The 20,183-nt window shown below is 46.2% G+C and overlaps 1 protein-coding gene across 2 annotated transcripts in view; it reads left to right on the top strand.

Annotated features, from left to right (window-relative positions):
• Nucleotides 1–4,054: 4,054 nt before the first annotated feature.
• Nucleotides 4,055–20,183, top strand: part of Bach1 (BTB domain and CNC homolog 1) — a 36,831-nt gene continuing 20,702 nt past the window's right edge. The window contains exon 1 of one of the 2 annotated variants that reach the window (XM_027412340.2): nt 4,055–4,182. The gene's annotated coding sequence lies outside the window, so the exon portion shown is untranslated. The remainder of the gene's footprint in view (nt 4,183–20,183) is intronic. The other variant, XM_027412341.2, reaches the window with a different exon arrangement.

Raw genomic sequence — 20,183 nt, 5'->3', positions numbered from 1 at the left:
GAAAGGGAGTCTTTCATTATCTTCAAATAAAGTATGAATTTTACACACACACATACACACACACACAGAGAGAGAGAGAGAGAGAGAGAGAGAGAGGAGAGAGAGAGAGAGAGAGAGAGAGGGGGAAGAGAGAGAGGGAGAGAGAAAGGGAGAGAGAGAGAGAGAGAGAGAGAGAGAGAGAGAGAGAGAGAGAGAGAGAGAGTTGCAGTTTCAAATGAAGGGGCCATGACTTCGGTTCTTCATCACCCCTGAGGGAGTGTTGAATAGCAGGGTTTCTGCAGGTAAACAATTTGTTTTATCTCAGCATCCCTTACTCCCACTTCAAAGCCTAGATTTTGCCCCCATCCAGAATTTTTGCTGATGGAATTAGTGAATGGTTACTTTCAGAAAGTCAAGAGAGTGGCGGCACTATGAAGGATGTCCTGGGCCAGGGTTCGAGGATGTGTAGGGGTGACCGAGGAGAGTAGACACAGAGCTGAGTGTGCCTGAGTAGTATATGTGAACATGCAGATTGTCCCTGTTTAGGAAAGGGGAAAAGAAAGGGCCCAATCATCACTTGCTATGGCATATATGTTATGTCTTGTCCAAATATTGTGCCATGTTTTCCTTTATAGTCACCATGTGCTGCTGCTTCATGGTAGGATTTACATTTTTCATTTTGAGAGCCATGCAAGGCATTCTGTCCCTGGAACAGAAAATGATGGTGGATATATTTAGATTTCTTTGGAAAAAAAATCTCTTCTTGGCTTGTGACTTGGAATTATTTAAATGCTTCTCAGTGTTAATGATACAATTTTGCTTTTAAGACAAAGCCAGTATTGTGTCTCAAAAGAGACTAGAGATGAGAAATGTTTGAAAAGAGAGTATGATTTTTGGAATAAACGTTGTAATACATATGTGTGAGAAGATGATGTATGACAAAAGCTGCATCCTATGGAATTAGAATGTCAGGGAAGCAGGACCAGTAGATTACTGGCTGTCCGGACAGTCTCAACATCTCCATATGCCTTTGTAGGGGAGTTCAATATGACTGATTAGAATACAGGCCATCATGATCCGGTGAGAAAAATGTCAAAGTCATGGTCTAGAGAAGAGAAGAATGTTCATACCCACCAGAGAAAGACTTCATAGGTGTCATTCTGAGAATTATCTACAATAGCCATATTTTCTAGTCTTGAGTGAGTTGATTTATTCAGTATACAGAAGCCAAAGTTACAGAATGAATAAGAAGAATGAATAATCTGTAGATGGACAGATTAATAAATCACAAAATTGGGTACTCAAAACGTCCAGCGGAAATAGACCAGGGAAATACCTGTAAGGTGGATATCTGCAGTTCCCTATCGAGAGTCCCAGGCACAGTGTCCCTTCAAGTGAGGCTTCTAAGTGTAAAGCAAACAGCATTTAGAGACAACTCCATCACATAAGGCTCCTACAACATCAAGCGGTACCTGACGATGGAGTTTGAAGCAGACAGCTCGAGTTCCCAGCTGAGCCTTCTCCCCATGACTGAGACTCTCACGGTTGAACTTTTGATTTCTTTTTCCCACTGTAGACTGTAGTTGGAGTTTTCTGTCCAGACTGCTGATCACCTCTGTCCCGCCAGCTGCTCCCCAAATAACCACACAGAAACTTTAGTATTAATTACAAATGCTCGGTCGATAACTTAGGCTTGCTTTTAGCTGGGTCTTATAACTTAAAGTAGCCCACTTCTATTAATCTGTGTGCTGCCCTGAAGCTCATATACCTCATTTATGTACTTCCCACCCTGCTCGATGATGTCACACCCTTTTTCCATCCAACATTTTCTCTGCCTTGAAAATCCTGCCTAGCCATTGACTAATCAACGGGAGCAACACATATTCACAGCGTACAGAAGGATTGTTTCACAGCAGTAGACCTTTTCATAACACGGGAAAAGCAATAGTAGCCTCTGTTTGGAAATGGCTCTCCTTCTTAGCTGTTGTCATGGCATGGCACAAGGCTTTCACTTTTGGTTTTCTTTGTTGTTTTTCTTTCCTCCTTGTCGTAGAGTTGGGGGGCAGCCATGCTAAGAGAGATGTTCTTGTAGGACAAGTGAGGGTAAGCATGTTTGGAGGGGGCTTCTGGGTGAGCTAATACCACACAGCACAAGGCAGTTTATCAAAGCAATGCACATTAGAGGTGTGAAAAGAAGGCAGACTACAGTTCCCTTGCCTCAGAATGGAAGGAGAGTGATTGAAGCATTGGAACTCGGGTGTCTCCCAGAGCCCTCATCCCTCATCCTTCTTGCAGGGTCTCTCCCTAAGTGTCTTCCCTCCTTTCTCTGCACCCTCAATACCTGCACCATGAACTCAGGCATCGGAAAATGCCACCGACGACATCCATCTCTTGATCCCCCCCTGCCCTGCCCCCCTGTAGCCTGCTGGACCACATTTATCTCAGCTGAGCCCTGGTTTTTGCTCTGCCGTCTCTTCCTCTTGAAGCTATCACTTCAACGCTGACATTGCCACCTCACACAGGCCATCTTCTCACATATTTTGGAGGTAACTGAATGTCCTCAACCCACAAGAGTTTACACAATGAACAGATGCAATAATGAGAATGATATTACTATTTGGTAGCCACCCCTCTCTCTGAGCCCCTGAGCTGTCTGCTTGTGTTTAAGGAGTACATACATTTTGGGTTTGCTGGTGTTTTGCCACCCATTTTTCTCCATCTTTCCACTTGAACTCAAAAGTCAGCAGTATTATTCCTTTCCACAAATTACAGGGCTCAGGGGCTCTAGGCCTTAGGGGTGGTGATTCCTTGCTTCTGTCTGATCAGGTTGGCCAGTGCAGCCCGCTCTTTCTACAGACTGGTAAGTTTTACCAAGTGTGCACGCAGTCGTGCAGAAAGGCACGGCTCTGAACAACCGTGAATACAATAAAAAATGAAAGTGAACAACTGGATAAATACTGGAATAAGCAGCGGAGTGTGAGAGCATGGCCAGGGTTTGAGCGGAGGGAGCGGCTGACACCACCAGCCGTTGAAACTGGGTCCATGTTTCCCGGCAGCTACAGCATAGATGGACAGACATAGGCTGCCGGACACTGTACAATATTTCGGATGTGAAGCCCAGCACAATGTGTTTGCTCCTTGGTGAATGCAGCCGATCACAGCCAGAGGACAAGAAGCACAGGTCTTTAATCCTAGCACGTGGGAGGCAGAGGCAGGGGGATATCCCAGTTCCAGGCCAACCTGGTCTATAGAGTGAGTTCTAAGACAGCCAGGGCCACACAGAGAAACTGTCTTGAAAAACAAAAACAAAACAAAACAAAAGAGTGCAGATTACTCAGGCAAGCATTAAGGGTACAGGGGTAACTCTCAAAGCAGTGTGTGCGGAGTGCAAGCAGCAAAGGGATTTGATCTGGGGACTCTTGCATATTAGTGGCTTATAATGAGCAGACTACACTCCAGGTCACATGCCTTGTGGTTTTCAAGGAAGGGCCTCGTCTGACACAAACAACTTGGAGGGAAGTTAGTGATCACTGAGAGGGGCCACAGCCTCCTCCTCTCAAACCTGCTCCTGAAAGACCTGCCCAGAGCCAGGCAGACTTTCTTGACACACCCCTTTCGGCAAGTTCAAACACCAGGCTCTCGCGCCCCCACTGGAAAGCAGCCCAGGAGCTTGGCTAAGACGAGCCTCCAAGGTTTCTGGGGTGGGTGGGTGGGTATAAGATCCTTATCTGACCTGTTTGGGGGGGCGGTTTACCCTGAGCAATGCAACAACCCTTGTGGGTGTGGAGCCGTCAGCCTTTCTTTTCTTCCCTCAGTAGGTGAGGATGAGGTGGTCCCCGGTAGCTTATCACCGTGTCACTTAAGGCACAGGTAGGAAGACGGGGTTGGAGGTCAGGCTGTGGGCTTCAAGCTCCAGAACGCAGCACAGTAGGGGCCCGAGGCCACACGGGGAGGAGCTCACCAGGGGAGGGAGGGCGTGGCCTGGAACGGGGCGTGGCCCGGCGCTTGGCAGGGCTTCGGCCACGGGGCGGGCCCGGGGGCGGGGCCGGGGCGGGGCGGGCCTTAGCGCCGGGAGGCGCTGGCGGCGGTGGCGGAGTGGAGCGGAGCGCAGGGGAGGGGACGGGCGGCTGGCCGCGCGGAGGGAGTGAGTCACCTGACCGCCGCTTGCCGCCTGCAGTCGGGCCGCGCCGCGCCTCGGCTCCGGTGAGTGGCTCGGGCGGCGGGGGCTGTCGTCCTTCCGTCCTTCCCGGGGGTCAGCCGGGCTCCAGGCGGGCGGCCGCGCGGGCCTGGAGGGGGCGGCGGGCCGCGCGCCGTTTACGCGCCGCGCGGACTCTCCGGGTCGGCCGAGCCGGCGCCGCCCTGCACCGAGCTCCGCGGGCCGCGTCCCGCTCTGCCTGCGTGCGGGGGCCAAGGCCGAGCCGGCCCGGACGCCAGGACCACCCCGGGCCGCGGCCCGGGCTTCCCTTTGTTGCAGCTGTACGCACGATTGTCCTTTAGATCCGCACTGCACGGGCAGAGTGGGACTGGGTGACAACGACACCAGCTTTGTGTTCGCGTCTGGTAGCGCCAGGGCCAACGCGCTCTCGTTGTTCCCCGGCACTTTGGTGTCATTTAGTGTGGGATTGCGTCGATGGCTTTTATGTAGTGAGCTCTCTACGTTCAGCATGGGCTGAGTCAAGGCAGGCGTTGTAGTAATTCTGAAAGAACGTGTGTGGGAAAATCCAGCTCCAGAGACAGGCTTGGAAGAACAAAGGCTGTTTTAGCAGGATGCTGCTCTTTTCGGAGAACTGTATGGAGTTGTGACCGCTCGCTATGGAGGATGCCCCTGCTGGGTCTTTGTTTAGGTATTTGAGCACTCCTTTCAGCCTTGCGTGGAAGGCAGTTCAGACAGAATGAAGGGTGGACACCCTAGATTTGTTAGTGGCGGAGCTTTTGAGCGCTACACACGTTCAGAGAAATGGGAAGAGGTATGGGTTGGCCTATTCTTCCTGCTCCTGCTGCGGTAGTGGTGCAAGCTCCGGGCTGGGCTTGAAGGCGCTTGCCACTTCTGGCTTTGGACATCATAAGGTAGTGTAAGGGGGCGGGGGGGGGGGCGCTCCCGGTGATTCATCCTGGAGTTGGGTGGCTTTGGAGGAGTGATCGCCTCTTGTATTGTTGTTTAACCGACGGATCTGTCAAGTGGCTTCCCTTTGTTTGCTACGTTGGTTGGATAACAAGGTAGGGTGACTCTTTAAAAGAGTTTGTGTTGCTGAGTCATTCACCCCAGTCTGAGAGGTAATTAGGAACAGCTGGTGCAGATACGCACATCACATGCCTCCACTATAAAAGGTTGAGCTGCACTCATGAGGGGTTGCTTCAGGAGGCCGGAGGGGGGGCCAGCTGCGGGGTGTGTGTTTTGATACAGGTAATCAGTGGGTGACGTGGGAGATCACGCTTAGGACGTGGCCAAGTATAACACCGAGGTGGTGTTTAAACAGCAGCCTCGTGGCCCACTGCGGGAGAACCAATTTGTGCCGGAGAAATTTCAGATAGAAGTAAGGCATTCAACAGTACTGGAAGGAAACATTTCCTTCTCTTGATGTCCTTAATTAATTGTTTCGTTTTTAGTGTTGATGTTGAGTGGGGAATACACGCTTCAGTCATTCTTTGTAAAAGTTTGTTTTTGATGAGGCCACAAAGGGGATTTCCTCTCAGGGCTTTTAGGGTTTCCTGCATAACTAGTTTCTAGGGTCAGAGAGGTGGTAGCTGACAGAGTCAGCAGGTTTTCCTGGGTCAAGACTAGAAGGAGAGCTCTGTGGGAAGACAGTGTGTGTCTGCCTCACTCTCTTGATTTTATGGATCTCGTGTGATTGCTTTTTTGCTTGAAATAATGAGCACATACACATAGCAGTCACTCACTCAGTGCAAAGTTTAGAAATGGAAATGTGTATGAGGGGGCAGAGAGCTGGCTTCTTCCCTTTGGCCAAAAGAGTGAAGTTTTTTTTCCCTGTAAGTTTTCTTTACATTTATTTATTTATTCATTTATCAGAGGGCAGTTTGTAGTTGTGTGTCTCTCCTTCCATCCCTCGGGTTCTGAGACTCATACTCAGGTCATCTAGCTTGGTGGCAAGTGCCTTTACCCACTCAACCATTGCATGGGCCCCAAGAAAGATGACAAGTTCAGTTCCTCTAAAACAATTGTAGTAGGGAAGTGGTTACTTTGTTGCTTTAGGTTTAGGGATTATCTATCAGTCATGTATCTCTCACATATTAGGACTTTTCAGGTGGTGTGCAAGATGATTTATCTGAGATGAAAATACCCACACTTTGCTTTTAAAAATAACTTAAAAAATGAAACCCCCCAAAATTAAAGAAACAGAGTGACATCATTACTTTTGTATTAAGTAAGATAGTTCTACACACTTTGTCCTGTTTTCTTTTGAGGACTACAAAATCCGCTTACTGCTGTCAATACATTACTCCGAAACAGGTTCTTTTGTTTGTTTTTCATTTCCAATCCCTGCTGGAGAGCTGTAATTATTTCAAAATACTCATAGTATTTAATTTTCATTACACAGGTAGTTTTATATGTTGTAAAGAATAGAAGGTGGAAATTTCTTGCTACATTGTTGAAGTTAGTGATAAAAGTAAGAAATAATACAGCTAGCTATGATAACATTTTTATTGAATTTGGAGGTAAGACTAGTGGGTGTGTGGTTGAATGTGTGTGATCTGTAGAGTAGTGGGTCATACAGCAGGAATACTTGCTTGATAATTTACACATGTAGTATTTCTAACAAAGTCTTTGTTTTGTTTGTTTTTGTTTTTTGTTTTTGTTTTTTGTTTTTGTTTTTTTTTTGGAGACAAGGTTTCTCTGTGGCTTTGGAAGCTGTCCTGAAACTCGCTCTTGTAGACCAGGCTGGGTCTTGAAGTCACAGAGATCCTCCTGCCTCTGCCTCCCGAGTGCTGGGACTAACACCCACCACCAACTAACACGTGCACCACCAACACCCGGCGTTATAACAAAGTCTTTTAAAAATGACAATGTTCTCTTACCCTTTGAGAGCCTGTGGGTTCCCCCCTTTTTTTATGTTTTTGTGAGGATTATTAAAACTGTGCACTTAGATAATCCCTTGACAAGTGGTAAAATGTCCATCTCTTAAGTGGTAATTTTTTTTTACTTTTTTGTTTTAATTTATTCTTTCTGTTTATGTGGGGGCATACAAGTACCATGGTGTGTGTGTGTGTGTGTGTGTGTGTGTGTGTGTAGATCTCAGGACAACCTGTGGGAATAGATAAGGTTCTCTCCCTCCATTATGTGGGTGGGGGCATCAAACCCTGGCCCTTAGGCTTGGCAGTGGGTGCCTGTAACCCACTGAACCGTCTCCCTGGTCCAGGAGGCGTGGCTACTGTTTACCATTCAGACGAAGCTCAAGGTCTGGTGCCTTTGTACCTCTGTACCGTGGAGGTGACTCACAATAACGGTTACAAAACTTATTGAAATGACTCGATGTCATGGACTCTTCACAGCGAGGCTTGCTCTGTCCACAGATGAGGTTTCAAAGTCACTTCCCAATTTAGTTTTCTAACTTTCTGTTAGTGGGACACTTGCTTGAACCCTGAACCCCGTATCTCTTGAAGAGTCAGCAAAAGGAAGGGATTGTTTTAGGTCGTGGGACAGATGATTTAAGAGATTCTTTTGATTTTAGAAAAACAATGCCAAGTGTGAGAGACTCAACTGATGCCCAAAGTGTGGCTAATTGGATTGTTGTCTGCTAAACTCAGACCCTTTGCAGAGAGTAAACATTTCAGTACCGAGATAAATGACTACTTCTCATCACCTGGATCTCCAGCTTCTGGCTTAGTAGTGCATGGCATGAACAGATCTGAAAGGGGGGTCCCTGTATGGTGACAGAGAAGCGGTAAACTCTCGGGGGAGATATAGAGATCAGGTTCTGGCTAAGTCATCATCTTTTAGGCTTTGGGGCTAGCTCTTAACTTACTTGTGTTTCTGAAAAATGGTGGTGGTGGTGGTGGTGGTGGTGGTGGTGGTGATGGTGATGATGATAGTCTGTATCATAGATTGCTGTGAGGATCTAGTGTGTTTCTGTGGTGAGGACATAAATTGTTAGGTCCTGTTCTCTGGCATCCAGAATGAGGCTGGTTGTATTCTTGCGTACGTGGCCTCGTTAGGTAGAGTCGAGGAGCCGAGCTAGCAGCCACTGCCACAGGTGAGCTGGCGGCGTGCCATAGGGCAGGGATTGCTACTGGAAATGCAGCTCTAGCCGATGCTAATGTAAAGTCGGTGGCAGCGTTTCAGGTTGGTGCTCATGGGCTCTCAGCCTTGGCGGAGCTCTGCGGCGCTCCATGCCAGTTAACTGGTTTTTGAAGAAATCAAAAGGACTTCGAATTTTCTGTCTGGCTCCTCCTCTGCATCCTTTCTGAGGTTGCCCTGAGCCATCAGATTTAGCAGCCCGGCCACTCCCTCTCTGCTTATTAGTGCTGGGATGGAACTGGCCTCTCAGTTCTACTTCCCGGACTCCGTCCAGTTTTGGGGGAGCATGTGTAATATACCTTTACCCTCCACTCGCAGCTTGTAAGCTCTGCTTTCTTTAGACAGTTGGCTCTGTAGAGAAGTAATCCATGATAGGGATCTAAAGACAGTGGGTGTGCTTTTAGCTGCAGTTGTACCTGTGATAGTTCAGAAAGGTACGTCAGACACTTGGATTTTCTTTTCAACCCCGTGTGAGTCTCCTGCTGGTGAACAGCTGTTTTCAGTGTACCTTGGCTGTGTTTCCTTACTGAGCTGTCTACTGACAGCTGCGGAGTGATCCAGTATGGACTAGTTCTGGTTCTGTGGGCTTTGAAGCTTGGCAGTTTTTAGCAGCTTGGAGGAGAGGGTATTTCGTGTCCTTGTTGGCTGTATATTATGTTGAAACATTTAGATCTTGGGTTTCTGCTTTCATGAGTTGTGATTGTCTACGGAGTGGTTGGAATTGACTCACTGTTCTAATTTGCCTCTTGAGATACAAAGGAAACTATCTTGTGATTTATTTATTTATTTATTTTACCTGTAATTGACTTAGAGTGAGCAAATATCATTTGGGTTGTGGAGATGTTACCCATCTTGTATACCTAACACCTCCTTTCCAATGTCACTCCTCGGGACAGCCCTTTCTTAGTTCTACCCAGAGTTTAGGATGTGTTTGTATTTGTAGGGTATTAAAACCTGCCCCAAGACAAACCTGGGGACAAAGAACAAGCTCTGAGTAGTAACCGAATGCTGTTAGGGCACGGAGGACTGCTTGAAGCTGGCAGTCTCTTCTCAGCATTGGGACACTTCATTAATGCACTGAAGCTCTGTGCAAATTATATTCAGTTGAAATTCATTTTCTTAAAAGCTCTAGGATATTCTTTGTTTAAAAGAATGCTTTTGTAATAATTATTCCGGGTTTCTACGTGTCTTCGTCAGTGTTCTATGGCTGTGAAGAGACACCATGACCACAGCAGCTCTTATAAAAGAAAGCATCTAATTGGGGCTGGCTTACAGTTTCAGAGGTTCAGTCCATTGTCAAGGCAGAGAGCATGGCAGGCGGCGCATAGACAGACTTGGTGCTGGAGAAGTAGTTGAGAGCTCTACATCTGAATCCACAGACAGCAGGTGGAGAGCACCCCAGGACTGGCTTGGGCTTTTGAAACCCCAAATCCCATCCCCAGTGACATATCTCCTCCAACAAGACCATACCTCCTAATACCACGCAAGTGGTACCACTCTCTAATGACCAAGCTTTCAAATCTATGAGCCTATAGGGGTAGGGGGCAATTCTTATCCAAACTGTCTGATAAAGTTATTTTACTTAAAAAAACAAAACAAAAAACATTTGGCCATTTCTCAGGTGGGGTCAGTGATGTTGGATAGTTTCTCTCTGTTTTCTCATTCTTCCGAAAGCTTGAATTCCACGCAAAAGTTCTTTGTAGCAGAGCTTTTTGGTGGTGGTTCTTTTGTAGCTTGGACATTAGCAATGGGCCATTTCTTAGGCTGTGGATGAAGTAATAGAGCGAGGGTTCTGCCCTCTCCCACTGCTCTCCATTAATCTGTTTAATTGACTGTCTGTCTCCCAGATGCCGCAGGAAGGTGCTCATGTCTGAGGAGGTGAACTCTTCAGCCTCCAGTAGAAGAAGTAGGGAGACCCACACACCTGCCGGCTTCCCTGCTTGCTGGTGTCTTCCTGTGCTAGAGTCCCTTCCCTCTGCTGAGATGCCAGCACCTTTTGGAAGCCAGCTCAGTCAATTCAGAGAGTTGATTATAAAATACTTAGCTATAAACCTGTGTTAGCATCTTAATACATTTATTGGGTTGTAATTGCAGAGTAGTGGTTTTTGGTAAGGACAGTAATTTTATTAGTCTATATTTTATGTTTAACCACCGGTTTTTGAAGTGAAAAGCTGTTCTTGTGTATTGGCCCAGGTGTCATTTCCACGGCTCTGATGTTTATTTACCGTAGTTTCCCAAGGTGTCTTTTCGGCACAGCACACACAGTTTTCCACTGTGTAGGAGTCGTCTTTTTAAATTAGAAGAAACAGCAAACTAGTTTATGGCTCTTTTAAGAATTCTTTCTTCATTTTAGTAAACACTTTGTTATTGGGCAGGTTCTCTTGCTGGCCTTGACCGCCACAACCCTCCAATGAGAGGGCCATAGGTGTGCCTGACTCGGCAAGACTTTCAATGGTGAAAAGCATGTTGCCCTGCTGAGAAGGCATCTTTGCTGACAAGCCTCCAGTTGTAGCCATCGTTGAGAGAAACGCCAGTTGGTTCTGAGTCTGTGACCACCGTCAACTCTCAATGCTCGGTTATGTCTTTGTGGTAAAGGACTCCCCAAGTACCTATCAAGCTCCAGTTCCTCGAGTTTGCGTGAGGTGTGTTTTGTTTCGGAGGGCTTACCTTTCTTCCCTGGTGTAGCTGGGTTCAGGCATCTGGGGCACCGAGTCACTGGAGTAGGCTGACACAGGAGTTGTTCTTGGTGGAAGAGCTCAGATAGGAGGCACCTGCTCCACCAAAGCCCTCTGCTGCTCACTGCAGGGGCTCTCACTTGTGAAGTTCAGGTGGTGGTGATGCCTGTTAGGGTTTAATGGTGCTTTGTTCTTTGTCTCCCTGTGCATGCTGCTGCTCTTCCCAAACTCACACACAGATACACATTGATAAGCCTGTGTAGATAGAACAGCAGGTTGCTAAATTTACCTCAACATTTGTGACATCGAAGCTTGTCAGATAGTGGGTTTACGAGAGTAACGTAAACTTACGGCTTTATATGGCAGGAGCCTCTGTAGATACTGGCAGAACTTTGTAGAAGTTACAGCTTAACAGGCTGGCTTTCTGTTATAGGATGGCCGGTTGCAGTAAAATGAGCTAGGGGATGGTAGATTCTGAGAAGCCTACATTTGGGGAAGTCAGAAAAGCCTTAGGAGGGGTAAGATGACCACGCGGTTTGGTGGAGGATACTGCTTGCATTGGCAAGTCAGACATTGTGCAGACGCTTAGCTGTGGATAAAGGTTGGAGATACCAGCAGCATCTGCCCATAGGGTGACAAGATAACTGCCACAAGCTCACTTATCTCAGTGACTAAGTTTCCTGCAAGGAGCAAGATACCCCGCCCGCCCCCAGGGGATGCTGCTTTATCAATGCATGAAACTTTCCCTAAAGCTGGAGAGATGCTGCTCCTCTCTTCTTGGTGTCAGAATTCCCCCAAGCTAGTGCTTACCTCTGGATGTCAGTATCAAGAGAAATGAATGGTTAGGGTTAAGGGCTGACGGATGGATCTGTGTGTGTGGTAGCTTGATGTCTTCCCCTAACACCACCCCCCCTTTTTTTTTGTTTTCTTTTTTGTTACAGGTCTCTCATCAAATCTGGAGCTTATTGATTGGCTGGCCCGGCTGGTCAGTACACATCCTGAGATGTGCTTGTCTCCACCTCCCTGGTCTTCCCTCACTCAGTGCTGGGAAGTATGAACTGCCACTGTGGGTGCTGGGGATCCAAATTCTCATCCTCAGGCTTGCAAAGCAAGCACTTAACAAGGGCCACCTCCCTAGTCCCCAAGCCAGTTTTTAAAATAAAACTTAGCATGTATTTTGGTAGTTACTGTAAGGCTATAGCTGTGGGCTTCTGAGTTTTAAAATCAGTGGTCCACAGTGTTGATCTAATCTTTATTGGTGAGTTAGGAAAATCCCATTGTGAAGATGGAAATATTACTTGTCCTTTAACTGACATTTAAAATAAGTGTGAGCTATATTTTTTTAACTAAGGCATGCTTTTATGTTTATAGTTATTGCTTCATCTTTATAAGGTGTTTGTAGCTGAGAATTTGAATGCCAAAACCGAAGGAAGAGAAAGAAAACAATTACCTCAATATTTTGATGAATATCCTAATGAGTGTGGTGACGGATGTCACTGGCGTTACTGCACATGTCAAGTTTGAGATGCCTGGCACACATTTGAGTCTACATCCGGGTATGTGAGTCTGAGTATGGGATAGAAGTCAAGATTAGATCACAAATAAACAGGAGTATGTGGCGTGACCTTGAGTTTGTGTTCCCGCTGTGGCTTTAGATGAGCCCTTGAATGTGGTGTAGGGAGACCAAGATGAGGTGAGACGTGAGAACTCAGCCTGGCCCGCTACAGTTTGGGGGCTTTCAGGGAGAGGAGGTTGTCTTAATTTCTTTTCCTATCACTGGGATAAAATACTATGTCAAAAGCAACTAATGGGAGGAAGCGTGTATCCTGGACTGCAATTCAAGTGTATAATTCATTCTGCCTGGGACCTCAAGCTTAAGCAGCTGGTCACATCACGTCCTAGGTTAGGAACAACGAGAGATGAATTCGTGTGAGTGCTAGCTTAGTTTCTCCACACTGGATCCTCCGCCCAGCCCAGGGAAGGGTCCTGCTGTCAGTTAATGGCAGGTCTTCCCACATCAGGCGGGACACTCCCTCATAGGCATGCCCAGGGGCTGAGCGCGCCCTTCACCAGATGATTCAAGAGTCTGTCAAGTTGATGATTAACACTAGTCATCACAGAGATCACCAAACAGAATCGACAACAGTGTGCCAGAGAGGGAGGTCGGAGGTCCATGAACTGTGGGACCCTGGAAGCCTCGTAGGGATTGTAGGGAGAAGAAGAAAAAGGCGTCAAATATTGTTGAGGTAACTGTGCAAGAAAACTGACAATTTGCTCTTTGGTGGACTCCCATGAAATTGCACAGAGAGGGAAGTGGAGACAGTTTGGGTGTTCTAAGTGTGTATTAGCCAGGGTTCTCTGGAGGAACAACCAGTAGAATTGCTGTATTTTTAAAGAGCGGTAATTAGATTGGCTTATGTGATATAGCCTGGGTGGTCCAACAGTGATGGCCTGTACTCTGAGTGGGGGCGAAGGTGGAGCTGGGAGCCAGAACGGCTTAACACTCCAGACTGGACGACTTAGCAGTCCCCATCTTGTGCGGAAGGCCTGGGGGATTCCTCAAGAGTCACTGGTTTTCATTTCATGTGGGAAGGCTGAAGAACCTGGAGTCCTGAACGCTTCCTGGGATGGCCACAGGGGAGAGACAGTGAGAGTGGTAACGGCAACTGGTAAGGCACAGCAGCAAGCAGGCACAAGAGCGGAAAGCCCTTCTTTCCCTTTGGGCTTCCGTAGATTCTGCTGCTGCTGGATGGCGCTGCCCACATTTAGGATGGGGATTCCCATTTCAGTGTCAGTCTGATCAAGGAGAGGCTCACCTCAGGGTGATTTCAGATCTTCTCTGGTTAACCGTCACAACAGGGGGGATGTCCGGAGGGGGAATTGTCAAGAAATTTTGAGGATATTGTGCTTTGATGATAGGAACCCTGGTATTCATCCCCTCTACTGTATCTTGCCACCTCCACTTAACTCCTCATTTTTGTTAAAATCTAGGATTGTAGTTTAAGATTGACTTTTTTTTTTTTCCCCCGCTTTTGGACTCCTTTCCTATTTGAAATCTTTAGACGTTTTATCAGTTCTCACAGCCCATTTACCAGCAATTTCTGTTTAACTGAACCTGACTGGGTTTTTGTTACTATTTCTGTGAACACTTTTCAATTTCATTTTTAGAGAAATCAATATGATGTTATTTGGAGTATTAGAAAGTTGGAGGGAACAGCCTGGTTCCTGCGCTGTAGTTCTGCTGAGATGCAGGCTCTGCTCATGTCTTCTCATAGCTACTGACGGTGTTGAACCTTTTGTGAGCACCACTGTGTCTGTAAGATATTCATGTTCCTCTCCCGTCTCTCCCTCCCCTTCATAATCGCCGTAGTTTTGTTTCTGCTGATGAGAACCTCTCCCACTCAACTGTAAATGTTTTTGTTTGTTTGTTTGTTTGTTTGTTTTCTTGGTCTCATTGATGTAAGACAGGATCTGTTGCACCTTGCATTATAAGTCATGTAGAAATACTACTTCTTTCTGCGTTCTTGGATTCTATCCCCTCGCCAACAGTTTTGTTTTGGAAGACTGGTAATATTTTCATTCTGTCCTGTAACTGAGATGCCATTATTTGAGAACCGATTAACAGTGTTTATGGGATTTTACTTGTGTTAATATTGGGTGCCAACTGAACTATGTGGCAATGTGTTTCTTTCATCATTGTTTTGGTGTCATCGTGTGCATTAAAAAACACAAGTTTCTAGCATAAAAATCAAATCATATGCCAGGGGCTATCCTAAACATATTATGTATACCGGCTCTTTTTCCCAAGAAAAATGACTTTGTTTCTGAGAGAAAGAGACACGAAGTAGCTTGCTCAGCAGGCTGGGAAGACACCAAGTGCCTACAGTGTTATTTTGTGCTGTCCTGGCTATTCCACATGGGTGACTCTGATAGGATCCTCACCCATTTCTAAGAATTCAATGGCCTTCTCTTTAGTGCCATCTGATTGTGGATCTTGGGGTTCTGAAGTGCATACTTGGGCATGATACAGGCCTTGGGGAGGCACCATGACCCAGAGTTTCACTCTTTAGGAAATTTTCAGTTCCTTCCTTTTGAATTTCTTGTTGGAGCCTTAAGTTAACTGGGGGGTGGTCATTTTCTGCTCATATAAAAAACAAAACAAACAAAAATCCATAGCTCTCCCACATTGGAGGTGGGCAGTGCACACTTCCGAATAGGGGGGTGAGTCCAGGACATCCCCGTCACCACTCATGGTCAGTCAGTGCACTGAGGGAAGAAAGGGGGCATAAGGAAGGGGAAGAATTGTTTTCAGACTGTGTGACTGTGCACAGAAAAAACAGTAAAGAATTTACAAAGAAGCCGCCAGAATTAATGAATTAGTTCAGGTTGTTGTTGGGTTTTGATTCATAATCTCAGAAATACTATATAATTCCCAATTATATAGTAAATCTAGAAAATAAAGTGTAAGAGCTCAAATCTATTTACAGTGCTACAGAAACCACAAAATGTGTAGGAATAAATTTCATAGAAGATGCACAAACCACCTTTGCTCTAGACATCATTATCATAACATTAAGAGAAATTAAAGAAGTCCTTGGAACATGGAGAGGGAAACCCTGTTTATGAACCAGAAAGCTCAATTTGTTAGCTGTTTTCTCTAAATTAATAGATAGTTTTGTTGCAACCCTAATCATAATTCTACTAGCTCTCCTGACTCAAAGATTAAAAACAAGAAGAATTAAATATATTCATGCAAGGAGATAAAAAATGGCCAATACAAGCACATGTGAAGATACTCAGTGTTATTAGCCACCAGGAACACAAATAAAAAACACAATGCAATACTCAGTGCACACCAGGATAGTCAAGATCCAGAGGATGGCACTGCCATGGGTTAGTGCTGGCATAGAGCCATTAGAACAGCCACGCACTGCTTTAGCAAAGTGAGTTGATTTAGTCCATCTGGGAAAGTATTGTATGATTGATAAAATACACCTTCCATATCACTCAGCTCTTGTCTTCCTAGGCAATTACCCTGGGAATGTGGGGTGAGTGTGTGTCCAGGCAGATGTTTAATAATATTTTAGTATCACCCCAACCTGATACGAGGTCAGTTATCTATGTTTTTCACCAGTTAAGTGGCTGAACAAATTGAAGCATATTCGTTTAATGGAATATTTGCCAACAGCAGCAGCAAAAAGAAACATCAGGTGTTCTTAGCATCAGTGTGTATTGAAACCATTCAGCTGACTGAAAGAAACTTGGGAACGAGTGCAGGATACAATCCATTTGCATGCCAAAAGGGAAATAATTCATGTTACTGTACAGTGATAGTGATAGACACCAGCGTTGGCCTCCAGTAGCCAGGAGCCCAGAGGAGACTCGAAAGGGCCATGCGGATTCTGAGGCGTAACAGAAACCTAGATGCCTCGGTGCTGGTTTCATGTGCATACAATTTTCAAAGCTTATTGAAACTTGAGACATTGAGGCAGGAGAATTGGAGTTTGAGGCCAGCCTGGGCTACACAATGAGACATGTCTTAAACATAACAAAATGAAAGCTCACTGAAGCGCTCAACACAAACACAGGCAGCTCACCCAGTGTACTGTGTAGCCACAGTTGATAACGATCACTGATGATGCTTGATGGAAAGTCTGGGTTCAGAAGGATGCTTTCTTGGTATGGACTGGTTGTTGTAATTTAAGAAACGCAGCCCTCAAGAGAAAGACACCAAGTGACAGGGTTCAAGCAGAGGGATTTTTTATTAGGGGAAAAGGATCATTAAAAGGGGAAAGGAGAAGGGAGAAGACCAGCCCCAGGGACAGGAGCAGCAGGAGAGAGGAGAAAGAGGGGGAGAGAGGAAAGAGGGAGAGAAAGAAGGAGAAGGGTGGAGGTGGGCAGGGCCCTTTTGAAAGGGAGCATAGTGAATGTGCACAGGTGGTGCTCTCAGTGGTGCAGCTGAGGGCGTATCCTGTTGAACCCCAAGGACAGGCCAGTGCAGACGCCTGAACACTAACACCAGTTCCAGCGGCTAGTGCCCATTTTCATGAAAGATGCAGCAGGCCCTTTAAAACTTTAAGTAGTTGGCCAGTGCTTTGAGCACACACGAGCCCCAGTTGTTTCTCAAGTTCTTGAGAGAGGAAGGCAGCAGGTAGAGTGGTGGACTGTCTTCTGTTTTCAGGGTTTTGCTTTCTTTCATATTGTTCCTGAAGTGTCTAACAGGCTTTTCTGAACTTATGACCAAATCAGCAAAGAGAGCTTTGCAGATTTGCGATGTGAAGAATCTCCTGTTGCTGATGTCTGAGTAGGAAGGAGACTTAACTTTTTAGGCTCTAACAGTTCCAGCTCCTCGCCTCAACTTTGTCTTAAAACTTCAAATACAACACTTAATCCAATAAGTATAGGACAGGTCAGGCATGGTGGTGTACACATTTGATCCCAGCACCTGGGAGTCAGAGGCAGGCAGATCTGTGTTCAAGGCTAGCTTGGTCTGCAGAGTGAGTTCCAGGTCAGTTAGGGCTATATGTAGAGACCTTGTCTCAAAAAACCCAAAACCCAAACAAAACAAAAACCAAGAAAACAAAACCGGCCATTACTTAACTATGTCATTGGTAAGATTGGGAAAAGAGAGAGAGGCCTAGCCAGAATTGAGCTGTACCCCAGTGCTGCAATGTTCTTACTGATGTTTTTCTAAGTTATGAAGTCTGTGTGCTGCAAAAGCAGGGGGTGGGGGTGGGGAGCAGGAAGACACTACCCGGAGCGGGAAGGCTGCTAGGGAGAGGAGGGACAGGGTACAGGGGAGGGTGTGGCTGGGGAGGGCCAATTAGAACCAAGTGTTTGAAAGTGCTGTGATGAAGCCCACTGCTTTCTGTGCAGACCTGAAATTTTAATTTTGAAAGGTTGCTGCCTCTTTAGCCGCAGAATGTTTCAATCCAACTCTCCAGGGCCTTGGCTGTTGGCACTCCTGCTTTCCCCTTCTTGTTCACCAGTGTTCCCTGTCGAGTCCTACTTTAGGCTTCCTTGAGGTTAAGGGAACTGACCTCAGAGATGTGCTGTCAGGGGTGGGTGACTGAACACCAGTGACATTCAAGCCTTCAAGAGGTTAAAGGAAGTAGAGCCCTCTGCTGCTGGTTTATCCTATCTGGCTCTTTCCTGGCCAGTGAGCCAGGTCTCCGGGTATTGGGAGGACATTGCAGGTTTAAATTTCCACAGAGCTTTTGATGTTAAGGTGTTTTTGAAAACTTGAGAATAATAATAAAAGCATCATGTTTTTGAGGATTCTTTTCTATGGGAAGCCTCATCATAATTTTTAACGTTTTAAAGAAGAGTAAAGCCCCTGAAGGCAAAGGACTAAATGTGCACACACCATAGTGTGTCAGCTGTGTGTCACCTACTTGAGAGATTGATGATAAGGCTGACAGACAGATTTAAGGACACTCACATTCTGGGTAGCTCAGTGTGGAATACAGGAACTGACTTGGGGAATTGGAAGCTTCTCAAGGTTCAGGAAAGATAGTGGGTTCTGGAGTTTGCCGTCAAAGGCCCTGCAGTCCGGTTAGGTGGACATACCGTCACGACAGGTGACGAGATAGCAGCAGGCACAGCATCCAGGAGAAGCTACTAGAAAGGAGAAGAAGCCATGTTTGGAAGACTGGATCAGCTGCAGATCCAGAAGAGCCATCGTGAATATTTTAAAATACGATTTCTGATGTCCATTGGTCGCACTTGGATGTTTGTGCTCGAGTGCGTGTACACACACACACACACACACACACACACACACTCTCTCTCTCTCTCTCTCTCTCTCTCGTGATTAACAATTTTGACAGTATTTTTCTCATTATTAACTAGTATGATGAAGTGAAAAACGTTGAGCTTTTATCTTGATATTTCCTGTAAACACCTTTGGTGTCTGGTGTGAATTGGTGGCTGCCGCTGCCTTGTTTACCCTGAATCCTCGTTCCCTTTTTGAGCATCTAAGTCACATTCCCGAATGGACCTGTCTTTCATTTGTGTTCTTGTGGCACCTTGTGGGTAGAGTGCACAGGTAACCCTCGAAGAAAGCACCTGTGTCATGTTCAGTGAAGACGGAATGTTCGGACGGCAGTCTTGTTTATTGTACCCCCTGTCCTGAGACTTGAGATTTGTGTGGCAAATAGTCCTTTGTGCACTTGCAGCTTTATAGTCAGGCAAAGATGCACCCTCGATTTATGCCATGGGAAGCTTTACAGACCTGGCCCTGCCGTCTTAGATGATCTCAGGCCGAGTTTTCTCTTTTGTAAATTATCTGAAAAGTTATTAAGATGTGATGAATCCCAGCCTTTTGTCCTATTTTTCAGTGTCATTTTGAAAGTGAAAACACCAGCCAAACATTAACTGTTTTTAAATGTAACTTGTCCCTGGTGGGTAGAGTACAGAGCCTCTCCAGACTCAAGTTCAGGAAACGCTAAAGTGCTTGTTCATCCTTTGTCAGCTTGAGGGGATGAGTCAGCAGTTTTCTAAGGTCAGTGAGCACACCTTTGCTTGAGCGGAGACAATGGTGTCTATCCAAGAATACAAAACTATTCAAGTGTGGTGAGTCCGAGTTTGGGTTTGGTAATTAACAGCTACAGATGAGAGCGGCTGCAGTGCAGTAGTTTGCTTTGAGGTTTGAGAAGTGTTCGACGGCGCCTGGTTGGTGTTGATGGGAACCAGGCCTGGTCCTTACATAGTTCAGGTGTTGGGTAAAAAGCATTACTGACGGCTTAGTTCAGAACACCCCTGGGCAGTGCCCGCTGTAATGAGGACAGAGGTCAAGGTGTCTTTGTTGCTGCAAGTCACTGTCATGATGGTGTTTCCAGTTGGCAGCCCTGACTCCTCAGCCATTTGTTTGTAGCTCCAAGGGGGTTGAGCTGGCATCCATTTGGCCTTTTGTGGTTCTGGAAAATCCATCTAGTTCTTCATTCTGTGAGCCCTGATTAGTGCATTTCCATTGACGAATGGAATGTTTGGAAGATGTGCACAATCTGGGTTTGGATAGTATTAAAAATGGCAAGTCATTCAGCAGCAAGTGTCTATAGCTGGGCAAAGTTCTGTCCTGTATACTAGGATTTGTGGCAGAGCTCAGCCTAGACAAAATTGTGACATTTAGACTGAGACCTAAAAGGTAAAGAGTCAGCTGCCGGAAGTTATCCAAGTGATGGCACACGGAGAGGGAAGGCTCTGGGGTCTGTGGGGTGTTGTGTGGCAGGCATCACATATTTGTACCTGGCTGAGAAAAGTGTGACGAGTGGATC

Source organism: Cricetulus griseus, chromosome 4, assembly GCF_003668045.3.
Source record: "Cricetulus griseus strain 17A/GY chromosome 4, alternate assembly CriGri-PICRH-1.0, whole genome shotgun sequence".
In the NCBI taxonomy this organism is placed as follows: Eukaryota; Metazoa; Chordata; class Mammalia; order Rodentia; family Cricetidae; genus Cricetulus; species Cricetulus griseus.
This window is presented reverse-complemented; position numbering and strand designations above follow the sequence as displayed.